Source organism: Sus scrofa, chromosome X (assembly GCF_054392235.1).
Source record: "Sus scrofa isolate SSC_HxYL_T2T_F1_AM1 chromosome X, Sscrofa_HxYL_maternal_Yorkshire_Landrace_v2.0, whole genome shotgun sequence".
Classification (NCBI taxonomy): domain Eukaryota; kingdom Metazoa; phylum Chordata; class Mammalia; order Artiodactyla; family Suidae; genus Sus; species Sus scrofa.
Window position 1 is genome coordinate 42,001,527 of NC_139401.1, and position 12,690 is coordinate 42,014,216.

The 12,690-nt window shown below is 40.5% G+C and overlaps 1 protein-coding gene across 4 annotated transcripts in view; it reads left to right on the top strand.

The window, feature by feature from the left end:
• The window catches only part of LOC146394562 (uncharacterized), a 965,202-nt gene that overhangs the window by 857,896 nt on the left and 94,616 nt on the right, over window positions 1-12,690 (top strand). The window lies entirely within an intron of this gene.

Below are 12,690 nucleotides of genomic sequence, written 5' to 3' on the forward strand. Positions count from 1 at the left end.
GGGGTTTTTGTTTTTGTTTTTTGGGTTTTTTTTTTTTTTTTTTTTTTGCTTTTTAGGGCTGCACCCACAGCATATGGAGGTTCCCAGGCTAGGGGTCGAATCAGAGCTGTAGCTGCCGGCCTACATCAGAGCCACAGCAACGCGGGATCTGAGCCATGACTGTGACCTACACCATAGCTCACAGGAACGCTGGATCCTTAACCCACTGAGCAAGGCCAGGGATTGAACCTGCAACCTCATGGTTCCTAGTGGGATTCGTTAACCACTGAACCACGACGGGAACTCCAAATTCTGATGGTTTTCTAAGTGTGATGAGAAACCATTAGAGAATTTTGAACAGTGGAGTGTGATCTGAAGGATAGTTTAAAAAAATCACTGCGGCTGCTCTAGAGAGGACGAAATGAAGGGAGAAAGTCCAGTTAGGAAGCTAAGTAATGAATGATAGTGCCTGGACCCAAGGTGGTAGCAGGGAGGTGGGGGTGGCTGGAATCAGGATGTATTCTGAAGGTAGAGCTGATAATAATTGCTTAGGATTGATATGCGTCATGAGGCCAGAAAAGAGATGAGGAAGTTTTGAGAACATGGAAAAATGCAGTTGCCATTAACTAAAATGAGTAGCGGGTTTGAGAACAAATACTCTTTCTGATATATTAAGATGGATATGCCTTCAGATCTCAAAGTGGAGATGTTACATAGGTAGTTGAACACTCATTTGGAAGTTAGCTTCTCAAACAGGCAGTCTGGACCGAAGACAAACTTGGAAATCATCAGCATACAAATGATGTTCAAAGCCACAAGACTGGATGAATTCGCTTAAGGAAATACTGAAGGAAAAGGAGAGAAAAGGTTTGAGGGCCAAGCCCTAGGGGACTGCAATAGACAGAGATAAGAATTCGAGAAAGAGCCAGCCGGGGAGATTAAGAAGAAACAGCCAGTGACGCAGGAGGAAAGCTTAACCACCAAATGAAGAAGATATTTTCAGAAGAGGGAGATGCTCGTCTCTGTTAAACACTGTTCAATACTTTCATGAAACAAAGACAGATAACTCAGCAGTGGTTTTGGTGATAGGGAGTTCCATTCACCAAGACAGAACTTGTTTCCAGGCAATGGAGAGGGAAAATCTTGGTTAGCCTGGATTAGAGAAAGGAAAGGAGGTGAGGCCTCCGAGATAGTAAGTATAGACAAGAGTCTGCAGAGTGTTGATCTAAAATGGAAGAGAAAAATGAGATCATAGCTAGAAGGAGGCATGAGATAATGGCAGGTATCTTATTTAATATTGGAAATATTATAGCTAAGGTGGAATATTATATAGCAAGTTTTTTTCTTTTTTTAAAGTTTACAGAAGGTTGTAATAATTTCTGTTGTACAACAGATTCAGTTCTCCATGTACACACATCCATCCTCTTTCAGATTCTTTTCCCACATAGATGATCACAGAATATTGGGTAGAGTTCTCTGCGCTCTACGGCAGGTCCCTGTTGACCATTCCATATACCTCAGTGTGCCTATGCCAATCCCAAACCCCCAATCCATCTCCCGCACCACCTATCCCCTTTGGTAGCCATAAGATTTTCATAGCCTGTGAGTCTGTTTCTGTTTTGCAAATAAGTTTGTCTTCTTTTTTTAGACTCCACATACAAGTGATATCATGTGATGTTTGTCTTTCGCTATCTAACTTCACTTAGTATGATAATTTCTAGGTCCATCATGTTGCTGCAAATGGCACTATTTCATTCTTTTTTATGACTGTGTAGTATTCCATGGTGTATATGTACCACATCTTCTTTATCCACTCCTCTGTCGATGGACATTTAGGTTGTTTCCATGTCTTGGCTATTACATATAGTGCTACAATGAACATCAGGGTGCAAATATCTTTTCAAATTATGGTCTTCTTTGGATAGATGCCCAGGAGTGGGATTGCTGGATCACATGGTAGGTCTATTTTTTGTTTTTTTGATAACTTCCATACTGTTTTCCATAGTGGCCACCAATTTACACTCCCATCAACCGTGTAAGAGGGTTCCCTTTTCTCCACACCCTCTCCAGCATTTATTGTTTGTATGTATTTTTTATGATGGCCGTTCTAGCTGGTATAAGGTGGTATTATAGCAAGCTTATATGGTGTTGAGAATGAGCCTGTGGAGAGAGGATAATTTACAGAGCAAAGACCTGAGATGGTACAGAGAAAGGGGATTCAGTGTATAAATATAGGAATTAACATTATTATTATTATTATTATTTTGTCTATTTAGGGCCAAACCCTCAGTGTATGGAGGTTCCCAGGCTAAGGGTTGAAACGGAGCTGTGGTTGCCGGGCTACACCACAGCCACAGCAACGCCAGATCAGAGCTGCGTCTGCAACCTACACTACAGCTACGGCAATGCTGGATCCTCAACTCACTGAGTGAGGCCAGGGATCCAACCCGCAACCTCATGGTTCCTAGTCAGATTCGTTTCTGCTGCACCACAATGGGAACTCCAGGAATTACCATTATTAATTCATTTTTATAGGCAGCAGAGAGAGATTATCAGTTATGATAGTATAGGTGATAGATTTGATGAGAATAAAGAAAAATATGGATATGCTGGAGGATTGGAGAAGAGGAAAAAAGGTAGGAAATAGGCATCTGAAAGAGGAGCACAGCAACTTTATAAGCAAGATGAAGAGTTTGCTAAGCATCAATGAGGGCCCACTTGGTCGATGAGTAGGAATCCTGATAAGACGTAAGAATAGTTGGGATGAGGGTACTAGATTAGTGATCCGGAAACCTAGAAGGCTGTGGTGAGAGCTTGTTGTATTTGAAGTTAGGATTAAGGATATCCCCCATCATGAATTAGGCTGAGGGGCCAAGAGTGCAGTACATGACAGCTTCTAATAGAATGAGCCAAGGGTTGTGAGGGCTGGGATAATGCAATTCAAAGACCTGTGATGTTTGATAAAGAATGTAGGTAAAATAATTGGGAAGCAACCAGGACACCTACCCTGCTTCAAGGTTCTCTAAGTAGCATTTAAAAGGGCTGCAAAGGAGGCATTGACTTCAGGGTAGAGCCCAATTATGATTAGAACAGAAGGTGAAGGGAACATTAAGAGATGAACTAAGTATGGGGGATTTTGCTGATGACAGACCATGAGTCTCAGAGGATACAGGACTGGGGACCACAGAAGTGTAGCTAATGAGATCAGACCTTGTGGATTTCTGGTAGTAACTGATGAAAACAGAGGTTGGAAGGAGGTTGATGAGATGGGAATAGAAAGGGATCATTTAGTCCTAAATTGGCCTCTTATAAGAAGGTGGAGCATCTGTTCTATTGAGACCAATAGTTGATATCGATGGCCCTGCCAATGTCAAGCCATGTTGTAGATATTGTCTTACCTGGAGACCCTGAGCCCTGTGACCTATTTGATAGACTAGAGAGAATTTTGTCAAGCCCAGAGGAGGAATCTGCCAGAAACAAGTGCTCTTTAGGCCTATCTTGAATCCTGCTGTGGATAGCGGTGTTGGGGTCAAGGGATGAAGGTGATCTTACTAGGTCCTCCTGCCCAGACTTCTTTTTTTGAGTCCCAGGCCCACATGTCCAATTTTCTACTCAACCTCTCCATTTCAATGGCTCAAAGATATCTCAAGTTCACCAAGTTCAACAAAATACTTATAATCACCAAACTCTACAACCCCAAATTTGATCCTCTTTTAGTGACTCCTCCAATCGAATGAATGGTGCAAACCAAAAATCCACAAATCATCCTTGTCATCCATATCACATCTGTCACCTAGTCCCACTGACCCTACTCTCACAACATACCCACAATCTGTCCAATTTTTCCATTTCCAGTGCATACACCCTTTATAGATAATACCCTAGAACAAGCCACTAAACAGCTCTCCTCTGTTCTATTATAACAACCTCTCACCTGGCCTCATTCATTCCATTCTTCTAATATAACTGCCAGATTGATCTTTTTAAAACTGAAGTCGGGAGTTGCCATTGCGGCTCAACGGTAACGAACCCCGCTAGTATCCATGATGACACAGGCTCGATCCCTGGCCTCACTCAGTGGGTTAAGGATCCAGCATTGCCCTGAGCTGTGGTGTAGGTCACAGAGGCAGCTTGGGTCAGTCTGGCATTGCTGCAGCTGTAGTGTAGGCCGGCAGCTGTAGCTTCGATTCGACCCCTAGCCTGGGAACCTCCATATGCCAAGGGTCTGGCCCTGAAAAGTAAAAAAAAAAAAAAAAATGAAAAGACAAAAAAACTTAAGTCATATTATGTTTCTCCCCAGCTGAATATCTTTTCATGAATTTCCAACGTACTTAAAATAAGATCCCATTTCCTTGCCATGATACCCATAGCCCAACATGAACCAGTCCCAGCTCACCAAACCCCAGCCATGCTGAGCTTTCCAAGCTTTGGTCGTAATAGATTTATTCCCAACATTGGGTTTTTGGCTTTGTTATTCCCTCTACTAAGAACGCTCAGCTCCAAATTTTTCAAATGGCTACCCCTTTCTCACCATTCAGGCTTTGAAACAAATGTTACCTTCTCAGCCCAGCTTTGTCTTAACATGCACTGTAAAGAAGCCAACAGCCATCTCTAGCCTGCTTTAGTCTCTGCTGCATTACCCTGTTTTATTTTCTTCAATCACATCGGAATTTTTTTTTTAATTTTTATTTTTCTTTTGTCTTTTTAGGGCCGCACCCGAGGCATATGGAGGTTCCCAGGCTAGGGGTCAAATCAGAGCTGTAGCTGCCGGCCTACACCACAGCCACAGCATCGCCAGATCCTTAACCCACTGAGCGGGGCCAGGGATCAAACTCCCATCCTCATAGATCCTAGTCGGGTTTGTTAATCACTGAGACACGATGGGAACTCCTGGAATTTATTTACTTGTTTGTGGTCTGTTTCTCTCTTCTAGAATATAATCTCTATGAGGGCAGGAGCTTAATTATATTCCTGCAGTATGCTCAGTGCCTAAAAAACTGCACGGTAAATTGCAGTCATTCATTAATATTTATTGAATAAATGTCAAAGATTTCTACTGTTAAATAATTATACTCCATAAACTTCAGCCTAACAAGATTACCAGTCAAAATTATATAATTATTTAATATGCAACTATTTAAATCTCCTTAAACTCTTCTTTGGGTTTACATTTCTGCTCTTACTCTTTGGCAAGAATAAGGCTACTCGGCTGATTTTGAGGGAGCTAGCAAAAGATTACACTATCATAGGAGTTCCCTGGTGGCCTAGCAGGTTAAAGATCCATTGTTGTCACTGCTGTGATTTGGCTTGGGTTGCTGCAGTGGTGTGGGTTCAATTCCTGGGCCAGGAACTTCCACATGTGGTGGACGTGGCCAGAAAAAAAGATGATACTATTATAATAACTTTTTGTGTCTATTCTAAAAAGCAGCATGCTTTGGGTATGCACAATTATTTGAATGAAATCACATTTGAGGTTTAATTGCCTCTAATTTACCACTGACATGTTTCAGAGTATTTGTTTAGATCTCCTAGGGAAAAAAAATACCAAGATCTCTCTTTCATTCTCTCTCTCTATCTCTACATAGGTACACACACACACACACACACACACACACACATACACACACACACACACACACACACACACACATTCTGCTAAACTAGCTGATTTTGTTTGGTTTTTGTCTTTTTGCCTTTTTTAGGGCCGCACCTTCGGCATATGGAGGTTCCCAGGCTAGGGATCTAATCGGAGCTGTAGCTGCTGGCCTACACCACAGCCACAGCAACGTGGGATCCGAGCCCCGTCTGCGACCTACACCACAGCTCACGGCAACGCCGGATCCTTAACCCACTGAGCAAGGCCAGGGATCAAACCCGCAACCCCATGGTTCCTAGTCAGATTCGTTAACCACTGCGCCACGACGGGAACTCAACTAGCTGATTTTGAAAGTCCGTGTACATTGCAGAAAACATTTGTTTCATAGTAATAGCCACTTATTAGAAAAAGATCTATTTGTTTCTGAAGGATTACCCTTTTGTCTTCCAGAAAAAATATATCAATAACCGTTGGAGTATAGAGAAATCTTTACTTTCTTGATTTTTTTCACTGCACTACTGGATATGATTTGCTCGGGAGGTTGGGATAATGGTTGGCCAGAGTTCGCGTTTCTAAAAGAATCCTACTGAGGCTACGTGGATAGATTAGTAATGGCTAAGAATTGCGGGCTGCTCAGTTAATTGATTTTTTTCTATCTAGAGGATAGGCATTCCTTTATTTTCACTGTGGTTGGTGTATAATAGACTGATCTCAAGGTGCACAATTGAACTCTCTGCAGTCGTGAGAACATGCGCTTTTAAATGGAAAGTGTGGTACCAATTTAATAAAGGAAATTATATGGGCTGACATTAACCCTTCCTGTTATTTCCCTGGGTGTATGTTATTATCATACTCCTGGCTTATAGCTGACCCACCAGACAAATAACAAAAGGGCAATAAATAAGTGTATTTATAGCGGATACCACATGGCCCTTTTCTCATTATATGTAGATTTTTTTGTTCTTCATGCAGCTAGGAAGAAAAGCTTTTTTAATCCTATTTCCAAGGAGCATCGATAATATTTTTCTTTCAGAATAATCATAATGATCATACCTGTAAAATTCTTTCATTTCTGAATCTATAAATTGTTGTAAACATTAATTTTGAGAGCTCCGTTATGAAGCAAGGGACGTCAATCCCCCAAATCAGGTATTCAATTTCCTTGTTGGCAGGACACCATGCAGCATTTCCACAGCTGGAATTTAAAAGAGCTGTTCTTTCCTATTTCATCTTCCCTAAAGGGTAGTTACCTGACCGTTTATGGAGAAAACATCCTATTTCTTTCTGACATAGTTCAACCCTACTGGCAGTTTGCGGCTAAGATTCCATTGCCAACAGGGTAAGGCATTAGTTATAATGAATACATTAGTTGTAAGTAAGGCCAGTTTGAACGAGCGATGCCATCTCTGAGATTCTTAGTTCAATTAGACTTCCCACGTCAGCTACAATCTGAATGAGAATGTAAAAATTTCCAAGTCTTCTGGCTCTGAGTAAGGTCAGAAGATTAGGATTAATGGGTGGCATCTGATTCATAAACTATGCTAATAAGTCTTCCTTGAATCGCTCCAAAACACTCTTGTAGCTGTTGAAGGAGGAGAAAGGGATTGTGTGTTGTGCATGTATTAAAATGCCAGTTGAAATCCCTGGTAGCTGGTCTTCTCTTCAAAAACACTTCAACTTACTTTGTATTTATTTGGGGGGATATCCACATTGTAATTAACCTTGTCAATCTGAAAGGCTGCTAGCCATTGAAAAAGGGAGAAATAACCTAGGTTTCAGATATCAAACATATCAGTTGGCTTTCGCTGTGTAACAAACTACCTTAAAGCTGGGTGGTTTAAAGCAGCACCTATTGGGAGTTCCCACTGTGGCTCAGGGGGTTACGAACCTGACTAGTATCCACGAGGATGTGGGTTCAATCCCTGGCCTCGATCGGTGGGTTAAGGATCCAGTGTTGCTGTGAGCTGTGGTGTAGGTTGCAGACTCAGCTTGGATCTGGTGTGGCTGTGGCTGTAGTGCAGGCCGGCAGCTGTAGCTCTGATTCGACTCTAACCTGGGAACTTGCATATGCTGCAGGAGTGGTCCTAAAAAGACCAAAAACTCATAAAGCAGCAACTATTTACTGCACAAATAATTCTAGGGGTTGACAGTTTAGGTAACGCTCACCTGAGCGCTTCTTCTGGTCTCTGCCAGGGTTGTCGGCGTGTTTGTGGTCAGTGTTGTTGGCTGTGGGGTGGTTTTTCTTGGATGACCGCAGATTAGTCTGTTCAGCTCTCCTCCATGCTTTCAGATGCATGGAATCCCCATAGCTAGAGAGTGAGGGCAGCCTGCCTACAGCAAAGCCATGCAGAGATGGAGACAATGAGCAGTTGGGATGAATTACGCTCAGAATGGGGATTTTTTTTACACCAATAAAATGAAAAGAAATTTTTTGCTGATCCATAGGGATAGCAGCAACTCTTTTTAATTTTATTATAATGGCTTATAAATATGTAGAGATGTAAACCTAAGAATGAACTCCTTATGCTATTATCCCTTACACAATTATAAAATCTAAATTAAAAGTTGAATTCATCACATTACACAACCAATAAAATTTAAATAAACAACATTAATTTCACACAACAGATCATTTTTTGTTGAAGCCAAACGAGTGCTCACAATTGATATAATAATACAATATAGTGTGCCATAGGATGGCTGTTTTCTTTGTTTAAACAATTTTGAGGCCTTTTATTTTACAGTTTCTTAGAAAATCATTTAGCCCTTTCATCATGTGAATGGGCTATTCACATATTAATTCTGCCTCTGTCTTTTTCCATGCGCCCAAAACAATTAACATAGAACATTGCTCCAAAGCGCAGAGTAGTTTTCAGAATGTCACAGCAGACTCTTATGTAAATAAGCAGCTTAACTCAAAACCGAAAACTTTCCTAGACGGTTACTTTTTTGTTTTTTTGGATTTTTTTGTCTTTTTGTCTTTTCTAGGGTCGCACTTGAGGCATATGGAGGTTCCCAGGCTAGGGGTCTAATTGGAGCTGTAGCCACGGGCCTACACCACAGCCACAGCAACGCCAGATCCTTAACCCACTGAGCAAGGCCAGGGATCGAACCCAAAACCTCATGGTTCCTAGTCGGATTCATTAACCACTGCGCCACGACAGGAACTCCAACGGCTGCTTTTTTAAAGCAAGAATCTAGGGCTTTTTTTCCCCTTCATAATTGTTTCAGGAAATCAATATTTACACAAATGTAGGTGTTAGCAAGTTGTCATTTGTGGCATTATGAAAAGTGAACAAGAGCAGAGAATGTGCTTACTAGCATATTAGAACCTCAATGCTGTCATTTCATGATCCCTTTGTGCAAAGTGGTCACCTAAGCACAAATGCAAATATGTGCATTGAAATAAATTCGTGTTCAAGTATAAGATGATCCACCACATTATACAGAATATGCTATTCATATTAATTTCAGATATAATTTGGTGTTCCCTTCATGGCTCAGCGGTTAACAAATCTGACTAGGATCCATGAGGATGTGGGTTTGATCCCTGGCCTCGCTCAGGGGTTAAAGATCTGGCATTGCTGTGGCTGTGGCGTAGGCTGGCAGTTGTAGCTCTGATTTGACCCCTAGCCTGGGAACTTTGCATATGACACAGATGCAGCCCTAAAAAAGCCAAAAAAAAAAAATCAGATATAATTTGAATGGAAACTCACACATGGAAAAAAAATCCTTGTGATAAACTTATGGACGCACAATACTCTTTCCATGGAAAGACAAGTCCTCCACCGTAGTGACTTTTAATTTATTCACCATCTCTTTGTCATTCAGGTACAAAGCCATTTGTTCTCATCCTAGAAAAGTTTACACATGTGTGCACAGACAATATTTTGAATATAGTTTGAGTAAATTTATGAATGCCCCCATGCCAATCCAAGGACCAGTATAATTATATTAGTTCAAAGTATTCTTCTAATTTCTTCTAATTATCCTAGTAAGTAATATCCTATAGAGAAATTTCAGAGAAGCGTAATTATTCTCCCTTTTGTATGTTGATTGTTTTTTCCAAGATTCCCTTAGGCTACTCTTTTTTTTTTCTTAATCTTTGAATATCAATAGCTTTACCAGGAAATTTTCCTAGAAACGGTCAACCTAATGTGACCATTAGAGTCAAGACTTTTATTTCAAAAACACTTCTATTAAATTTTCGAACTCCCTTTTTGCATCTTATCTGCTCCCTTTTTCTTTTATTTCTATTCCATACCTATCATCTTTTTATAATAATTTTATATGTAATTTCTTTGTAATTGCATTTTGTGTGATTTTTTTTTAATGTCCACACCCATGGCCCATGGAAGTTCCCAAGTCAGGGATCAAATCTGAGCTGCAGTTGCGGCAATGCCAGATCCTTTAACCCACTGCACAGGGCTAAGGATGGAATCCACGCTTCCCCAGTGATCTGAGCCACTGCAGTTAGATTCTTAACTCACTGCACCAAAGCAGAACTCCTCGTGTGATTTTTTTGAAACTTCATTTCCATGTCCCTGATTGTGGGTTCAAATAATGTTTACCCTAGTTATGGTGGCATCAAATGGACCATTTTCCTCTGTAACATTTTTATTAACTTCTAATATTCTTTTTGTCTTTATTTATTTATTTAGGGCCACACCCACAGCATATGGAAATTCCCAGGCTAGGGGTCGAAACAGAGCTGTCCCAACTTTATTTATTTCATTAAAAAAAAAAAAATTTGGCTTTTTAGGGCTGAACCTGCAGGATATGGAAGCCCCCAGGCTAAGGGTCAAATCGGAGCTGTACATGCTGGCCTATGTCACAGCCACAGCGATGCCAGATCTGACACCACAGCTCACAGCAGGATCCTTACTCACTGAGTGAGGCCAGGGATTGAACCCATGTCCTCATGAATCCTAGTCGGGTTTGTTACTGCTGAGCCACAATGGGAACTCCCCATTTACTCCTACTGTTTGTTTTTATTTGTCATGTTTCTTTCTATTGACAGTTTATTTTCCATCACCTGCTTTAAGTCTTTTAAAAATAAGACTGTATTGCCTGTACATTTTTTTAAAGTATAACTGATTTACAGTGTTTCTTCAATTTCTGTTGCACAGCAAAGTGACCCAATCACACAGAGTTCCCTGTGCTGTCCAATAGTGACCCATTGTCCATCCATTCCAAATGTTACAGTTTTCAGCCACCAACCCCAAACTTTTGGTCCATTCCACTCCCTCCCCTCTTCCCCGCACAACCACAAGTCTGCTCTCCATGTCTGATCTGTTTCTGTTTTGTAGACTGATGCCTGTACATTTTTTGAAATTAAAGACAAATTTATTTTTAGCTCTTAGCCTTTAAGTCATGCTTGAAGTCATACATCTTATTATTTGCTTTTTTATAATGTTTTTCTTTTCTTTATTTTGTTAATTTCTTCACACAGCTCACATAATTTTTCTTTGTTTTTCGGCCAAAGCTGCAGCGTGTGGAAGTTCCTGGGACAGGGATTGAACCCAGGCCACAACAGTGACTTGAGCTGCTGCAGGAACAATGCCGGATCTTTAATCCACTGCACCACAAGGAAACTCCAAGTCATTTTTTTAATTGGACCATCAATTAATAAATTTAAAATCCTGGTCTCCCTACCTCCAGAGATTTTTATGTGAGACAATAGAACTTCGTCAGTCTTCAACTAATATTTGGAAAGATGTCTGTGTTATAATCAAACATGATTCCTAAGTAATATTTGTGTAATGCGGATGTAACATCTATGAATACTTGTATACCAGATATCATTTTTTTATCATTCATAAAACAAAAACTACTATAAGTGTAAGGAAAAATAGAGAAAGTTGGATTAGTATCAGTGGGCTTTGATTTACTTTTCCTAGTTCATATTAGGTCTACTTTACAAAATTATAAAAGATATGGAAGCAAAAATGCTATACTTCAATACACTCAAATTAACTGAGAGTAAAAGTAAAAAATATGCTGGCAAGTCTATGAATAATTTAATTCATAAACTTGGCTTTTCAATAACTGAGAAAGGTGAATTAAAATTTACTACATTTCTTTTGAATTTTGCAATGGCTTCAGTTTGTCCTGTCACCTTTTGCTCTATATATTTGGGGCATATGTTATAAGACACATATAAATCTAGAATTGTCATAGCTTTCTGGTGGATTAATTCTTACATAATAATAAAATGTCTTTCTTACTAGGATTTTTTTTTTTTTTGCCTAAAAGTTTACTTTGTTTGATTCTAGTCCAGATACATCAGATTCCTTGTGGTAAGCTGTATGTGTATTTTTCTGACCTTTACTTTCAAAAAGTTTTTATTCTTATATTGTAAATAGAATATAGGAGTTCCTGTCGTGGTGCAGCGGAAACAAATCCGACTAGGAACCATGACGTTGCAGGTTCGATCCCTGGCCTCGCTCAGTGGGTTAAGGATCCGGCGTTGCCGTGAGCTGTGGTGTGGGTCGCAGATGCGGCTCAGATCCCGAGTTGCTGTGGCTGTAGTGTAGGCCGGTGGCTACAGCTCCGTTTTGACCTCTAGCCTGGGAACCTCCATATGCCACGGGTGTGGTTCTAAAAAGAAAAAAAAAATGCCTATAACTATGTATTAATGTGCTATGGTGGCTTAAAATAACACAATTTACCTCAGAGTTTCTGTGGGTCAGGGGTCTGGACCCAGCTTCCCTCAGTTCTCTGCTCAGGGTCTTCCCAAGGATTCAGTCAAGATCTTGGACAGGCTACATTCTCACATGGGTTTTTGACTGGAAAGAATCTGTTTCCAAGCTCATTTGGCTTGTTGGTGCCATTCATTTTCTTCAGGCTGTATGGTAGAAGGATCGATCTTTTCTCTGGGTAGAGGTTGTCTTCAGGTCCTAAGGTCATGGGGCAGTTTCCTGTAATGTGACCCTATCCAGAGCCAGATTACAACGTATCAGACTGCTTCTTCAAGCTTAGAATGAGAGTGTCTCCACACAGCTAACATAGGGTCTTATATACCATAATCTAATAATGGAAATGACATCCCATCACCTTTGCCATATAACATAACCAAGTCAAGTGAGTGACATCCCATCTCTTTTTATCTTTTA